Genomic DNA, 18,003 nt, shown 5'->3' on the forward strand with positions numbered 1-18,003 from the left:
TCACGCCCCTCTGGTTCCGTGATGTCACCGGGCAGGGCGCATTCTTAGCAAGGAAGGAGGCGTTTAGGGGTGTGACTAAGTGGGAGACACACAATTGAAACAACGCAAAGCTGCGCTGTGCGGCAGGAAGTTACCGCACACATAAACAGAGAGGCAAACAATCAGTGGGGGACTGTAGGAGCCCTGCTGAAATACCTAAAACATCTGGGGGGACCTTCAAACCGCTAATAATAGTGATTTAACAGTTTTTTTTTTTTTTTTATCTTGATCCCGGACAACCCTTTTAACTAAATGGTGTTTGTTGCACAATAATAGAAAATTCAGCTATCAAAAAGTGTCTGGGCATACAACTCTGTCACAACAGCTATGTAAGGCTACTTTCCCACTAGCGTTAGTATTTTCCGGTATTGAGATCCGTCATAGGGTCTCAATACCGGAAGAAAATGCTTCAGTTTTGTCCCCACACTGTCTCGTCATACAGCTGAAATGTTCCTGAGAATAGGTCATCAATAGTAAAAAGCAGACAACCCCTTTAAGGCTCCTTTTACTCTGCACAATGGTCGGGTAGATTATCGCTAATGAGCGTTTGTACGAATGCTCATTAGCAATACTCTACCTGTGTAAAAGGTGCCGGAGATTACATAAGGAGTGAACAAAACACTCGATCATCGGGTAATATGTCTGTGCCGACATGGAAATCATCGTTTGTTGTCTCTGCTGCCCACAAATAGTGACTGTGTATGGGGATGAGAGATGGCATTAGTGATTGCTCCTCTCTATACTGTGGAGGGGATCACTGCAAGCAAATGCAATTGATGAGCAGGTGATTGTCAGGAAGGAACGCTTCCTTCCCGATAATCGTTTGCTACATGCAGGCCACGTAAAAGGGGCCTTTAGATGTTGAAGGGTTAAACATAAATACCCAGTATTATCTTGGAGGAGCCCTGTAATATACCAACCTGTATAAGTAAAGTCCTTGAATCCCTTGTGACAGAGCCATCACTTCTGGGAATTGGTTTTCCTTTAACCTTACACTCCTTTGAAAAGCTTTTGAGGGTCTCATGGAATTCTCCGTAATTAAGAAACTAAGAGACAACAAATAAAGAAGAAGCACATAAGACTAAGACGAGCAGGTTGCAGTGTAAAAACTCACATGATCTGTATCCACAGGAAATGGGATCACTTTGCGTATGACAATCTTAATAGTTTTGCTGTTTCCCCGCACCGTGGTGGCATTGCATTTAATTACTTTGGGAACTGGGGAGCATTTGGTGTAACATAAGAAGAGCCACGTAGGCGGTTAGGCACATTCTGTAAAACGGAAGCCAGAGCACGGAGGGGCCCTGCTCAGGTCATGGGCAGACTAACATTGGTTCTGCACGCTGAACAAAAAAACATTTACGCTGCACGAGTTGATATTCACGCTTTTCAATCACCAGCTGCCTTCAGACAAAGTAAGGACCTGAGGCGATAGAGTCCTCTTAGGGAACGGGTATTATATATATATATATATATATATATATATATACACACACACACACACACACACATATACATACACATACACACACCCAAACTAGTTCATTGAATGTATATCCTCGGGTATAGTTATATATACTTGTAGAGGTGCCTCACCGGAACTGAACTGAGGAAAAAGGCAGCAAAAATGCATATATACAAGAAAAAAAATGTATGAGAGAATGTTCTGCCTGTGTTTTTACTGGGTAAGACTAACGTTAATGGGACAAATGGGGGGTGCAGGCGCCTGCATATCGAGAATACTTGGGGCAGAGTTGGCTGCATGCAGCAAGCATTAAATGGCGAGATTGACTTGAGGGCTCCATAAATCGTAACCAACACCCACAGTGCTCCCTACGGCTGGGTTTTGGGTTCACACACCAGCATTAGCAATTTCCATCTGGTTTGGAACAACGTTACGTGCCAGATTCTGCACATCACTGAACCAAACAGAGCAGACCCCACTATAATGGGGCTCAATCAGTTTGGAAATGTTTTACTGGACAAAAAAGTCCTGCATGCTAGACTTTTTATCTGCTTAGGCTACTTTCACACTTGCGGCAGGACAGATCCGACAGGCTGTTCACCATGTCGGATCCGTCCTGCGGCTATTTCGCCGTGCCGCCGCTCCGTCTCCATTGACTATAATGGGGACGGGGCGGAGCTCCAGCGCAGCACGGCGGTGCACGGAGAAAGCCGCCGGACTAAAAAGACTGACATGCAGTAAATTTAGTCCGGCGGGCTTTCTCCGTGCACCGCCGGAGCTCCGCCCCCGTCCCCATTATAGTCAATGGGGACGGAGCGGTGGTCCGACGGCAAAATAACCGCAGGACGGATCCGACATGGTGAACAGCCTGTCGGATCCATCCTGCTGAAAGTGTGAAAGTACCCTTATTTTTTAAGGAATCTGTGACGAAAGCCCTGAATGGAACTCCCATTGCAGATGAGAACAAGCCCTAAGCAAAGAACCGCTGATTTTATTACATGACACGGAGGCTCCTATTGCTTTCTCTTTCTTTACTGAACAACCAATAGCAGCAAAGAAATCAAAACAAGTAACCGTGGTAACAAGACCCTCCCACATAAGACCAGTATAATAGTCCTGCTTTGCATAGATTCCTCCTCTTTCTTTGCTGCTGACCACTCAGATAAGTACTCACTGTGGTCTTTATGTTCAGTAGTAATTAAGAATATTTGTACCGTGGTATTTGTATCGTATATAGAGCTTGGGGTACCCCTTTCCCCTTGCCTCTAAGTGTTTCTAAGTGTTTCCTTCTCAACCTCTGGTGACCATACTCTCCATTTTCTTGCCCTCCTTCCTCTCTCTCCTGGTTCCCCATTCAGTGGCCATACTAGAAACGCCTTGGAGCTTCTTGCGGGATTCTTCGCCAGTCGTAGCTTTGCAAACAGACTGACCAGCACCTGCATCAGATTACGGATGGACATTACCGCAGTACGATTTGTCAACGCCATGGGCGGCATGCACTCGACCGCATTATCCCATCTTGCACGAGACTTCTGGACCTTTTGCCTGACCAGGGATATCACCGTTGTTGCGGAATATCTGCCTGGCCTTCACAATACGCACGCGGACTGGAGTTATCGTTTTCTATCCGATTACATCGATTGGACACGACGGTCTTCTCATCCATATCCTCCCGGTGGGGTCCCTGCTGTATAGATCTATTCGCATCCTGTTTGAACACCCAACTTTCCAGATTTTTCAGCTGGCGCCAGGATCCAGACGCGGAAGCCAATAGCGCCTTTCTACAGAACTGGTCCGACCACCTCATGTATGCCTTTTCCCCCATTTGCTCTGATCCACCGAGTATTAGCCCAGGTCCGCCAACAGGGACCCGAACTGGTCCTGGTGGTTCCTTTCTGGACCTCCCAGTCATGGTTCCCTCAGCTGATGGAATGTCTGATCCAGTGCCCTCTCCTTCCAGTTTTCCCAGACCTCTTGTTAGACCAGTCAGGTCTACAACATCCTCTCGTCTTAGAAGAAACCTGCAGGCAAGAAGTTGCAGGGATCTCAGTGAACCCTGGAGCATCGCAGGAGTTTCGGAATCTACTAGATGCCTCTTGGAAGACGTATGGGCCCCCGGAACTAGGATGGCTTAATCGGGCAGCCTGGAAATCTTGGGCTGATAGCCACGTGGATCCCGTTTCAGCACCTGTGACGGATCCTTCATTTTCTCACATCGCTTTTCGAAGATGGTAAAGCATATCGTGCCATCAATGTATTTCGCTCAACCATTTCTTCCTCTCACCAGGGATTTGATGGATGCCCTGCTGGTCAACACCCTTTGGTATGCCGCCTTCTTAAAGGCTCTCGTCTTTCTCGTCCTCCCAGACACCGTTTCTCATCCACGTGGGATTTGTCTTCTGTACTATCCTTGTTCTCTTCTTGGCCGCCTAACACTGAACTTTCTTTGCGACAGCTTTCGACCAAGTTGGTCTCCTTATTCTGTTTGATTTCTTGTAAGAGAGTCTCAGATGTCCGAGCCTTGGACCATGACGCTCGCTCCTTCACTCCGGACGGGGTGGTGTTCAATATCACACGCCGCACCAAGACCAACATTAGATCTGTGTCCTATCCCAGCTTCCCGAATGCTCCAGCCCTCTGCCCAGTCGCCTGTCTGAGGGAGTAGGAGTCGCGCACTGCCTCGCATTGCGATGCAACGTGCCCTCAGCTTTTTCTGTCATACCGCCGTCCCTTTCATCCTGTCACCAGTATCACTCTGGCTCGATGGGTTAATTGGATTATGTCCTTGGCAGGGGTGAACACTTCGGTCTTCACTGTGCACTCGACGAGAGGTGCTTCTGTGACCTCCATGGCAGTCTCAGGCGCGAGATTAGAGGACATTGTGAAACTAGCAGATTGGTCTTGAGTTTCTACGTTTCGTAAGTTTTACTTTAGTCCTCCCGTTCACGTTTTTTCCTCTGTGGTAAGTCAGCTTTAAACTCGCAATAGGAGCCTCCGTGTCATGTAATAAAATTGCATGATTTTCCTAACTTATGATGTAAAGTCATGATTTTATTAAGGACACAGAGGCGAGTATTGCCCCTCCCCGTCTTATTCCCCCCTTTTTTCCTGTGAATGGTCTATTGATTCCCTCATTGATGTATTTTCAAATTACGGATGCGTGTATACATTCTTACAAGATTGGTACTTTATCCATATTCTGAGCAGTTCTGATTACCTGTTTTTATTCTCTTTGTGTCTTCTTAGGTTGAATATTACCAGCAAGTTACGCCTGACATCCACAGTTGTTTTGGTTCTTCTCCATTTCCGTTCTTCAGTTGGAGAGTTCATGTTCAGGTCTTTTGCTGGAGATTTAGCGTCTACAGAGGAGTGTCACCGCCAAAGAAAGAGGAGGAATCTATGCAAAGCAGGACTATTATACTGATCTTATGTGGGAGGGTCTTGTTACCATGGTTACTTGTTTTGATTTCTTTGCTACTATTGGTTGTTCAGTAAAGAAAGAGAAAGCAATACTCGCCTCCGTGTCCTTAATAAAATCATGACTTTATGTCATAAGTTAGGAAAATCATGCAATTTCCCTTCGGTTATTCTTTGTACAATGTTGCGCTTCATCAGGCTCTGAGCTGGAAACTGCAACACAGACCTGTTCAAGTGAATGGGGTGGAGGTTCAGTTCTCTACATAACGCCCTCCATTCTAATGATCAGTGATGGTCCCACCTGCAGGTACGGCTATATCCCCCTACGGCTTCCACTCTGGCCGCTGCCTGCATGCAGTGCGGATCACTTATTTAAGCAAAAATAAATAAAAAATTGCCGTAAATGAAGATACATTTGTTGCTGCATCTGGCCATGCCCCCTTCACCACCCTTGCCACACCCGCTTTCAGAAAAGAGGCAAGGACTATGAAAAAGGGGAGATGCGACAATTATTTGAAAAGTTGAACCTGCGACTTTTTATCGTCACTTTTCAGGCATAAAGGGAATGATACATCTCCCCTTTTGTTTTTTCTTGTGTGCAGAAAGTGATTTAGAAATCTACAGCATGTCAATTGTTTGTGTGGATTTTACCCTTTTCAATGCAAGGGTGAGATCTGTGGCAAAATCACATCAAACACATACCAAAAACCGCAAGTATCATGGTTTTTGGTGGGGATTTGGTGTAGTAAGGCACAAAATCCACACAAAAAATTGAGTTTATATTTTGAAATCTGCACTGCACAGTGGGTACCCCAAGATGACCGTACACAATAACTGTGGTCATCTGAACTGGCAGACCACCCACCTCTATTAGAAAGCTGGAGGCAGATAACACAGGATCCACCATTGACAACAGATAGATCTGAACTGCGATTAACAGAGCAGCAGATCGGACAAGATGGTTGCCCCCAACATCACATACAGAAAACAGAATTTTAAAAAAATTATACAATCAGGATATAAAAACAGATTAACAAAAATAAAAAACTGGTTTCAGTACCTGCTTTAAATTATTAAAAATCTAGCAAAACCTCCCCTTTAAGTGTGAAATACTTGAGATGCAGCGCTTGATGTAAATACATTGCAGAGCATGCTATACTTACTTCTTTTACTAATCCAAGTAAATCGGCCTCGTATGCCAAAATGTCACCCATTTTTAGACAAATCGGTTGCTTTCACATAGCAAGAAAATCTAAAAAACAAAAGGAAAGAGCAAATTATTACAAAGCAAAAAATAATCCCGAAATCCAAACAAGATGGGTGACCCCACAAGCCAAAAGGGACAGCCCCAGCACCCCTCCACTGCTCCAGTCACCAGGAGGACCTATTTATGGAGGCCACCTTCCTGGGCCGGGCTAGGTTCTCTCACTCAGGCCTCTTTCACATGAACGTTGTGCATCCGTTCCATGCATTGGTGACCGCAAATTGCGGTCCCCAATGCATGGGCAACGTCCGCGCGTAGGCTGGGATGGATTGAGACCAATTCAACTTGAATGGGTCTGTGATCCGTCCGCACCACAAAAAAAATAGAACAAGTTCTATTTTTTTTGCAGTGCGGAGGCACGGACAGAAACACAACGGAAGCACTCCGCAGTGTTTCCGTGGGGTTCCGATCCGTGCTTCCGTTCCGCATCTCCGTGATTGCGGACCCATTCAAGTTAATGGGTCCACATCCGTGATGCGGAGTGCACACGGGTCGTTGCCCCCGTGTACACAACGTTCGTGTGCAAGAGGCCTCAGTAGCACTTACATTCTTGTCTCCAGACCAAAAGGTGTAATTTCACTTGGGCAGATTTATTGAATTAGGACGCCTTGTACTCGGCAGAGCTCTGTTCTTTGTTCCGCCTCGTCGGCTGGTAATAAAGACTCCAAACCATATAATGTGATTACACATCAAGGTAACGTTATTATGTCTTGTCTGCCACTTCCCATATAATTATATAGCTTCTGGCTACACAAGTTCAAGAAACAACACACTAATATATGCACATTAATACCTACATTCATATTTACAAAGGAAAACCCGAATAGAAAGGCAAAAGATAAAAAAAAAAATGGAAAAAAAGAAAATGTTGACCTTCAACATACCGTAAAATGATAGATAAAGGAATGTGAGCGGCAAGGCATTGCTGCTGCGCCATCCTCCCAGCCACTGCTTCAGTCCCATTTACTGACACAAGGCTATGTTCACAGTTGCACATCCAGTAGCCTGTTGCGCCATAAATGCCGGCTGTCGGCCAACCCCAGAAAACCTTGCGTGCAACGTTTTTTTGTCCGCCCAAAGTCAGGATTTATGTCGGAACCCATTATAGTCAAAGGGGATCTGGGAGGTAAACAGTCGTATCCGGCAATGCCAGGTATAGTGAACGCCGGTAGCCTGATCCTCTGGCGGAACAGGCTACCGGATTCACGACCCTTATGTGAACCTAGCCTAATACAAATATGATGCATGGTCATGGGATGTCACACACCAGATGTGAAACGGTCCACAAGAATGGCCGTTTTTGTTGCCCATAGCAACCAACCTCAGCGCAAATTAAAGCTGTACTGTGATTGGTTGCTATGGGAAACAAAGCCAGAGGTTTTTTTTTTAGTTTTCATAAATCTGCCCCAATATTGTGCAAGTCACAAGCTATTTTAAGGGAATCGGTCAGCTCTCCCGATATGCCTCAACTGTATTTCCCAAGAAACAGTTCTGGATTATGTCCTAGAAATACATCTGCAACTGGGTGTTGCAAGCAGTGGGTGTGCCACTACCCACAGTGACAGTGTTCAATTAGTGCTGTCTGTGCCCGAATGTGGAATGGTACCAACAACCAGCTGTCAATTCATTCACAAAGTTTTAGAAAGCAGAAAAGAGAAATTGCACAATACAGGTTTCTGAGAAAAATGCCCCAGAACCGTTATATTAGGGTCCATTCACACGTCCGTTGTTTCTTTCCTGATCTGTTCCGTTTTTTGCGGAACAGATCTGGACCCATTCATTTTCAATGGGTCCTGAAAAAAAACGGACAGCACAATGTCTGATTTTTTTTCAGGACCCATTGAAAATGAATAGGTCCAGATCTGTTCCGCAAAAAACGGAACAGATCAGGAAAGAAACAACGGACGTGTGAATGGACCCTTAATAACCTATTTATGCCACTACCGTCGCACTAAAAAGACGCAAATTGTGGCACACACCATATTTGTGCAATAATTAGCAAATTGGAGTTTCTTGTCACTTTTCTAAAGTGGCGAGAAAAAGAGGGCAGGGGGCAGCTAGAGGGGATGGAGCCCATTGCGACCCACTGCATTTACTATAACTTCTGGCGTAAAGGCTACTTTCACACTTGCGGCAGAGCGATCCGGAAATCTGCATGCAAGTGGACAGCATTTGTAGACGGATCCGGATGCAGATCAGTCTTACAAATGCATTGCAAGAACGGATCCGCCTCTCCCGATATCATCCGGAAAAACGGATCAGTCATATTTTTTTTTCACATTTTTACCGGTTTGCACATGCGGAGAGCGGAAGGACGGATCCGGAATTGCAGTATTTTTAATGCTGGATCCGGCACAAATACATTTAAATGTAAATTAATGCCGGATCCGGCATCTGATCCGGAATTTTGGACGGAGATCATACCGCAGCATGCAGCTGCGGTATTTCCTCCGTCCAAAACGCTGTTCAGTGACTGAACTGAAGACATCCTGACCCGGATTGCTCTTCATTCAGAATGCATTAGGATAAAACTGATCAGTTCTTTTCCGATATTGAGCCCCTAGGACGGAACTCTGTGCCGAAAAAGGAAAACGCTAGTGTGAAAGTACCCTTAGTTACAGCTCATGCCTATGCCAACTCCTAGCTGGCACAGAGTTGAAAGGGTTTTCCAAGACTTATATACTGATGACCTATTCTCTGATCGGTCAGATACTGATGACCTGTAGGGGTCCGACAACCGGGACCCCCACCGATCAGCTGTTTGAGAAGGCACCGACATTCCTGTGAGCGCTGCAGCCTCCTCCATGCTCACCAAGCACAGCGCTGTACATGGTATAACAGCTCAGCCCCATTCACTTCTACGAGGCTTAGCTGGGCCAAGGGCAAGTGACCGATGAACGTGAGGTCACTGGTCTAGGAAAGGCTGCAAACACCGATGCCTTTTCAAACAGCTGATCGGTGGGGTCCCGGGTGTCAGACTCCCACCGATCAGATCACTGGCGACCTATCCTGAGGACAGGTCACGAGTATTTAGTCTCAGAAAACACCTTTAAGTTGCCGAATTTATTAAGCGACATCTGCATCTTAATAGATTAGGGTCATCTTACTCCAGCACACAGGGGATCAAGACTGGCCTACAACAGTCGTCACGTATGTAAACTGGTCTCTATAATAGAAATAGTACCCACCCAGAGGTTCCCCCTTAAAGGGTTTCTACCACCAGAAATACTGTTATGTAGCTGACTGACATTAGCGATGCGCCCATGTCAGCACTACATAACAGTAGGTTTCTAACAGTAGTTCCTGCAGCCATTTTTGTTAAAAACGTACTTTTAAAGATATGCTAATGAGCCTCTAGGTGCTATGTGGGCGTCATTAGCACCTAGACGGCTCCGTCCACTAACCATTTCAGCCGCCCATCACGTCCCTCCGGCCCGCCCCGCTCCTGTTGATTGACGTGAAACTTCGCAGTATCGAGTACCAATTCCCGCACCTGCGCCGTGCGCTTCTGTATTCTCCTGGCGCCGGCTTCCTCACTGCGCCTGCGCCAACTACGTTACAATGAGGAAGCCGGCACCAGGAGCGCGGCATTCACTCACTGCGCCTGTGCCGAACACAGAAGCGCACGGCGCAGGCTCGGGAATTGGTACTCGATACTGAGAAGTTTCACGTCAATCAACAGGAGCGGGGCGGGCTGGAGGGACGCGATGGGCGGCTGAAATGGTTAGTGAACGGAGCCCTCTAGGTGCTAATGACGCCCACATAGCACCTAGAGGGTCATTAGCATATCTTTAAAAGTACGTTTTTAACAAAAACGGCTGCAGGAACTACTGTTAGAAACCTACTGTTATGTAGTGCTGACATGGGTGAATCGCTAATGTCAGTCAGCTACATAACAGTATTTCTGGTGGTAGAAACCCTTTAAGGCCTTGCAATTAGAAATGTTGTTCTTATTCTGCTTTTATCTGATTAAGGGCTTTTGTCCTGAAACAATTAGTTGCAGACGCGAGGCTGGATTAGCTATTTTTCTAGCTTTGCTACATAAGCTGTTTAAAAGTCAGCATCGCTGCCAATCCAATGTGTGATAATGCAGCGCTCATTGCTGCTGTGTTCTTCTTACTGTGCAGCAGCAACTAAGTATAATTATAGCTCCTGACGTCTCACTTCAATGGGACAGCTCCTTCCTATTCACCTGAGGATAAATCATCAGTATAGCAAAGACAGACAACACCTTCAGAAACGTTATTTCACTAGTTTGGATCAACTTCAGACAAAGACACCTTCAAAGTAACCTGAAAGTGAGACAAGAGAATTGCAACACCCTACAAAGCTTACACTTCTCTCAATGAAACATGCAAGCTAGTTCTCATTCTAGAAGGGCAGAAGAATCAGAATGTTTGAAGAGAGACTCATCTTACTTGGTTGACTTGCCTTTTGGGGTACTCTTTATCATTTGCGAGACAAAAATATAAGCATGAGTATTGTATGCCACGCAACACTACTCTTGGTATCTAGGAAGAGTATATGCAAATCACATATCTTCGTTCGGCAGGCAAGAAAAAAAAAAAAAAAAAAAGGCATTATTTTCTGTTTTGGAAGAAAAACTAATTTGAATATAATCAGAAAGACAAAGGGTATGAAAATTAGCTTGCCTGACAAAACAAGAAAATAAGGGATATCCTATCTAATGCCAGAAGAATCAAGATATGCGATTTGCAATATACTCTTTCTAGAAACCAAGAGTAGTGTCGCCAGGTATACAATACTGTGATGCATATTGATTGGTCTCCCTAATGATAAAGAGAACCCAACAAGTTAAGTCAACCAAGTAAGACAAGTCTCTCGAGACATTCTGGTTCGCTTGTTCTTCTACAAAGAGAACTAGTTTTGTGGGATGTTGTAATTCTCTGGTCTCACTTTCAGCTGAATGTTACTTTGGAGGTCTCTCTGGTTCATATGATGTTGAAAAAAAATGGTGAAATAAAATTGCTAAAGATGTTGTCTGGTTTTGCTATACAGGTGATGTATGCTCAGGTGAACAGTAGAGAGCTAAAATTATACCCATTTGCTCCTGCACAGCAAGAAGAACAGCCTCACATCTGAAAGTTGTACTTTAAGGACAAAAGAACAAGCCCTTTAGGTGGGGCTCTATGACAACTATGGTTTGAGTAGCAAGACCTCAAGAAACATGTAAGGCCAGGTTTGCACAATGCTGGCTGCATACTCCAGGCCCTACAACATGCTGCTGCTGGCCCTTAACCTTATAGTCATCCAGGCCTGTCTCAAAATAGTGCACTAACCAGCTTCTCACTGGGGCCACACACAGACATGTTTTGGGCTGCATAGAGCCACATCCTAAAAGGGTTGTCTCTCAGGGGTGCTTCAGGCAAAATGAGCAATAAAGCTCATAATTTCAGCTGACAAAACAGGGCCAAGCAACAAGCCCTCCTCCCCCCGGTGTGATTTTCACGCACGGTTGCTAGGAGACGATCGGGATGGAGACCCGATCATTATTATTTTCCCTTATAACATAGTAGAATAGCGCTGGAGGGGTTAAAAAATAAAAATAATAATTTAACTCACTTGCTCACGCAGCCCGGCTTCTCTTCTGTCTTCTTGTTTGCTGTGTACAGGAAAAGGACCTGTGGTGACGTCACTCCGGTCATCACATGGTCCATCACCATGGTAAAAGATCATGTGATGGACCATGTGATGACCGCAGTGACGTCACCACAGGTCCTTTTCCTGTACACAGCAAAGATGAAGACAGAAGAGAAGCCGGCTGCGCGAGCAAGTGGATTAAGGTGAGTTCAATTAATATTTTTTTTAACCCTTAACCCCTCCAGTGCTATTGTACTATGCATTCTGTATTAAGAATTCTATTATTTTCCCTTATAACCATGTTATACGGGAAAATAATACAATCTACACAACCCCGATCCCAAACATGCCGATTTTTCTCACACGCATGCAAAACGCATTACAATGTTTTGAACTTGCGCGTAAAAATCGCGCCTGTTCCCGCAACGCACCCGCACCTTTTCCCGCAACGCCCGTGTAAAACCAGGCTAACACACGCAGACTGAGCAGGGAATCGGGAAGGAAGTGCTTCTTTCCAATCATTGCCTGCTGATCACAGGAGGTGAGAGCTGCATTTACATGCAGCATTCACCTCCACTGTATGGGGATGAGCAATCGCTACTGCAGTTGCTCATCCCCATATAGATTCATTGTTTCTGGGCAGTGGATCTCAGTTTACACAGCATGATCTGCTGGCCAGTAATGGTGATTTACATTGCATTTGGAGACATTTTACTTTTTTCACATTTTGTTATGCTGCAGCTTTATGCTAAAATAAAAATATTCAAGTTTTTCCCCATCAATCTGCACTCAATACTCCATAATGCCAGAGAAAAAACTGAATGTTAGATATCTTTGCTAAATTATTGAAAATGAAAAACTAAAATGTTTCATTGACATAAGCATTCAGACCTTTTACTCAGGGCTTAGGCCTCATGCACATGGCCATTGCTCGGCCGTTCCGTGCATTGGGGGATGACAATTTGCGGTCCCCAATGGGAGTGAATGGGTCCGTGATGTGGTGTGCACGTGGCCGGGACACATATTGCAGACCAGCTGTTTGGGGGGAGCAATACAGGCACAGCCAGGCAACGGCCATGTGCACAAGACCTTATTTGAAGCATCTTTGGCAGTGATTATAGTCTCCAGTCTTCTTGGGTATGATGCCACAAGGTTTGCACACCTAGATTTGTGAATTTTCTGCCATTCTTCTTTGAATATCCTCTAAAGCTCTGTCAGGTTGGATGGAGACTGTTGGACAGCCTTTTTCAGGTCTCTCCAGAGATGTTCAATTGGGTTTTGGCTGGGCGACTCAAGGATGTTGATAGAGTTGTCTCTAAGCCACCCCTGTGCGGTCTTGGCTATGTGCCAAGTATCACGGTCTTGTTGGAAGGTGAACCTTCAGCCCAGTTTGAGGTCCAGAGCACTCTGGACCAGGTTTTCATTAAAGGGGTTGTCCGGGTTCAGAGCTGAACCCGGACATACCCTTATTTTCACCCCGGCAGCCCTCCTGAGCCTGGCATCGGAGCATCTCATGCTCCGATGCGCTCCAGTGCCCTGCGCTAGATCGCGCAGGGCACAGGCTCTTGTGTTTTCAATAACACACTGCCGGGCGGTAACTTCCGCCCAGCAGTGTGTTTGGTGACGTCACCGGCTCTGAGGGGCGGGCTTTAGCTCTGCCCTAGCCGTTTTACTGGCTAGGGCAGAGCCAAATCCCGCCCATCAGTGCCGGTGACGTCACCGGGCTGCCTGTCAGCCCCATAGAGAGCCCGGTATGTCACCGGAACTCAGAAAAATGCCTTTGCCCTGCGCGATTTAGCGCAGGGCAAAGGAGAGCATCGGAGCATGAACTGCTCCGATGCTCATGTCAGGGGGGCTGCCGGGGTGAAAATGGAGGGATGTCCAGGTTCAGCTCTGAACCTGGACAACCCCTTTAAGGATATCTCTGTACTTTGCCGCTAAAAAAACACCCCCAAAGCATGATACTGGTACCAGCAAGCTTCACTGTGGGGATGGTAATGGGCAGGTGATGAGCAGTGCCTGTTTTCCATCAAATAGGGAGAAACCACTGCACTAGTTTTTTAGATAATCAGAGATAATTTGTTTATTGTCCATCCCAGAATTGGATCTTTTGAATAATGGCCAACGTTTCGGTCCACTAGGACCTTGTTCACGGCCTTAGCGTTGTAGATCGGGAGATGTCAGGAGGACTAATGTCAAGCGGGAGATCGGGGTATTAACATAAGGACGAAAAGGGAACTGCGCAGTTCCCTTTTCGTCCTTATGTTAATACCCCGATTCCCGATCTACAAACGCTAAGGCCGTGAACAAGGTCCTAGTGGACCGAAACATTGGCCATTATTCAAAAGATCCAATTCTGGGATGGACAATAAATGAATTATCTCTGATTATCTGAAAAACGAGTGCCGTGGTTTTTTCCTATTTCAAATTGATTATTTCCACTGAGCACCAACAGCTACACAAGGAGTGCCATCCACTATAATTATTTAATATGTTTTCCATCAAAAACATGATGCTTAGAATTGAGGCCAAAAAGTTCAATCTTGGTTTCATCAGACATGAGAATCTTGTTTCTCAGAGTCCCTTAGGTACTTTTTTTTTTTTTTTTGCATGTGTCTTTTACGGACAAGAGGCTTCTTTCTTGCCACTCTGCCATAAAGCCCAGATTGGTGGAGTTCTGTAGTTATGGTTGACCTTGTGGATGTTTCTCTCATCTTCACACAGGATCTTTGGAGCTCAGCCAGAATGATCTTCTGATGATGTCTCTTACCAAAGCCCTTCTCCCTAATTACTTAATTTGGTGGAACAGCCAGCTCTAGGACGAGTCCTGGTTGTTCAAAACCTTCTTCCATTTAAGAATTATGGAGGCCACTGTGCTCTTGGGAACTTTCAGAGCAGCAAATTTGTTGTACCTTTCTCCAGATCTGTGCCTCCATACACAACTCCGTCTCTGAGCTCTACAGGCAGTTCTTTCCTCCTCATGGGTTGTTTTTTGCTCTGATACGCATTGTCAGCTGTGAGATCTTATTTAGACAGGGCTGTGTATTTCCAAATTACGTCCCATCAACTGAATTTATCACAGGTGGACTTTAATGAAGATGTAGAAACATCTCAAAGATGATTAAGAGAAATGGGAGGCCCCAAGAGCTAAATTCTAGTGTCAAAGTAAAGGGTCTGAATACTTATGTCCATGCAAAATTTTAGTTTTTCTTTTTTTTTTATAAATTCTATTTTTACTTTCTCATTAAGGGGGCTTGAGTGGAGAATGATGGATGGAAAACTTATTTTTTCCCTCATTTTAGCACAAGGCTGTAACATAATGTAAATTTACATTTACATGGACCAATTATCAGGAACAAATGTTAGTCCTGTGTAAAGAGACCTTATCAAGTGGCTGCAGTCCACAAGAATGCCAACAACTCAACTAGTAGTGTTACAAAAAGCCTTAGGGTACTTTCACACTAGCGTTATTCTTTTCCGGTATTGATTTTCGTCCTAGAGGCTCTTACCCTAATACACTCTGAATGGAGAGTCCGTTCAGGGTGCATCAGGATGTCTTCAGTACAGTCTTTTTGCCTTTTCAGGATGGAGATAAAACCGCAGCATGCTACGGTTTTATCTCCGTCCAAAATTCCAGAACACTTGCGGGAATGCCAGATTCGGCATTTTTTCCCATTGACATGCATTAATGCTGGATCCAGCCCCGAGTGTTCCGGCAAAACGGATCAGGCATTGCGGTCTGCGCATGCTCAGACCGCAGAAAATGTTAAAATAATAAATGCCGGATCAGTCTTTCCGGATGATACCGAAGAGACGGATCTGGCATTTCAATGCATTTGCCATACATCCGTCTGACAAATGCCATCAGTTTGCATGCATACATTTTGACGGATCCGGCAGGCAGTTCAGGTGACAGAACTGCCTTCTGGAATCCTCTGCCGCAAGTGTGAAAGTAGCCCTAGGCCAGACACAGACAAATGAGTTCAATGTGATAAACTTGCATCATGTCAGTGCCGGATCGCATGGCATTATAGTTCTTTATAAAGCTGTGTGACCCTGAGAGCCCTGTATTCTATTGTTACACTGACAGCATTATGTCAGTGTAATTCAGTAGATTCCAGGACTCTCAGGGCCACACATTATAAATCATTATTAGGGCTTGTTCACACGACGGTGCGGTGTTTTGCGCTCCGCAAACTGCTGATCCGCAAAACACGGATCCCGCCGTGTGCCCTTCTGCAACTTGCGGAACGGACAGCCCTTTAGGCTACATGCACATGACCGTAGTTTTAGTCCGCATCCGAGCCGCAGATTTTGCGGCTTGGATGCGGACCTATTCACTTCAATGGAGCCGCAAAAGATGCGGAGAGCACTCCATTCCGTGGTCCGCCCAAAAAAAATATAGGCAGTTTTATCAATGGCTGTCTTTGCGTTCCGCAAATTGCAGAGTGCACACGGATGCCATCCGTGTTTTGCAGACTGCAAAACACACAACGGTCATGTGCATGTAGCCTTATAGAAATGCCTATTCTTGTCCACCAAACGGACATGACTTATAATTTTTGCGGGGCCACGGAACTGAGCAACGGATGAGGACAGCACACGGAGTGCTGACCGCATCTTTTGCGGCCCGATTGAAGTGAATGGGTCTGCATCCTTTTTACCAAACCACGGTTGTGTGAATGATCCCTAACACTGGGCGATCCTGTCAGAGGTGTGAAGGCCGGAACAGGACCTCCCACTGACACTGCAAGTTTCTCGCATTGAACTTGCTCGTGTGTGTCTGGCCTAATAGTTAAACTCAATCAGCAGCGCTACAAAAAGTCTTAGGGTAGTCGCAGCATTGGTGTATATTCCGACTGGGTCTTACTGTTAATTGTGCATAACCGGGGTTTGGCTAACCCAAACATAGGGATCTAGGATGCTCAGTTTGAGTCAGTTATAGTCAAGCGGTGACACACATCATGAAATACAGACTCCAAACACATCCGGAACACGGACGTGTGAATCCAACCTAAGGGCTTATGCACACTAATGTATTTTTATCCACATCTGGTCTGCATTGTTTGTGGGTCAGATACGGACCCATTCATTTCAATGGGGTAGCAAAAGATGCAGATTGCACATCATGTGCAACATGGCATCCATGTAGTGTCTGTGGTTTTCATGGATCCATAGACTATAACGTGTGTGCGTAAGGGATCCATACTCACCCGCAAAAACAGGACATGTCTCTGTGGTGTCACCAAGGACCCGCAGTCCGTGGAAAACCACTGATGTGTGAAAACACACATTACAGTCACTGGGTACATGTGCTGTCTTTGGAGACCATGTCCGCAATTCACTGACGTGTGAAATGTGGGTACGGTCACATAAGTTTTCTGGCGATTTTCCACCCCAGATCTACACAGATATCCGTAACATAAACCGACATTCACAATCCGCACATTACGTGTACATTCCTGTCCTGTCTGAATGAGAACACTGATAACCACCTGACTTATTACAGCCTGGTCATTACTGACAGCTTCCAGGGTCCATTCATACATAAAAGTATTTTCCATTAAAACCAATGCAAGCAAAATGAAACAATATTCTTAGCATTCAATAAAATCACAGGTAGATACAATCAGTGCACAACATATACCAGCACAGCCATCGTGCAGCAATATGCGCTCACCGCTATGTGAAACAATCGCACGGCTCCGGTGACTGTGTGTGAACTGTGCTCCAGGACTAACGGCAATTGTTACCTACCGTTGTATGGGCTCCCCGGAGGTTTATGGCACTGCAGCCACACCGGGCCTAGAAGACGGTTACAACGTAACCAAGGTAACACTTATCTTCCGGACACTTTATTGTAGCAAACCAACAGGACTGTAACATAACACATGTCTATGACTGGCCAATCAGGTGCTCGGACAGAAAACCAACCACAGCGCTGCCCTACGTGCAGGAGGTGTGGTATGCGGTCCATATAAGTCACCTGTGTTCTCCTCAGAGCTATACACGTAGTGGGAAGAATGCGAAATTGCTGTGCGGTGCAAGAACAATAAAGTTTTGTTAAAACAGAAAAGCCAAGCAGTTGTTATGGAGACAACCAGTAGTGTGTGATGCTCACGTGATAGCGTGGACGGAAACTGTCTGGGGTCAAATTTATGAGACAATATCCACTTTGCTGTTTAGAATATTGTTGTCCAGATCTTCCCCGTGGTCT

General features: G+C 45.5%; 1 long non-coding RNA gene across 1 annotated transcript; it reads right to left on the minus strand.

Moving 5' to 3' along the window:
- Positions 1-959: 959 nt before the first annotated feature.
- On the minus strand, positions 960-17,673 carry LOC122934131. The gene is made up of 3 exons (XR_006388635.1): positions 17,544-17,673; positions 6,085-6,173; positions 960-1,085 (listed from the first exon to the last, which is right to left on the minus strand). It is a non-coding gene; the product is annotated as an uncharacterized LOC122934131 (long non-coding RNA).
- Positions 17,674-18,003: the final 330 nt, after the last annotated feature.

Source organism: Bufo gargarizans, chromosome 4, assembly GCF_014858855.1.
Source record: "Bufo gargarizans isolate SCDJY-AF-19 chromosome 4, ASM1485885v1, whole genome shotgun sequence".
Lineage (NCBI taxonomy): Eukaryota > Metazoa > Chordata > Amphibia > Anura > Bufonidae > Bufo > Bufo gargarizans.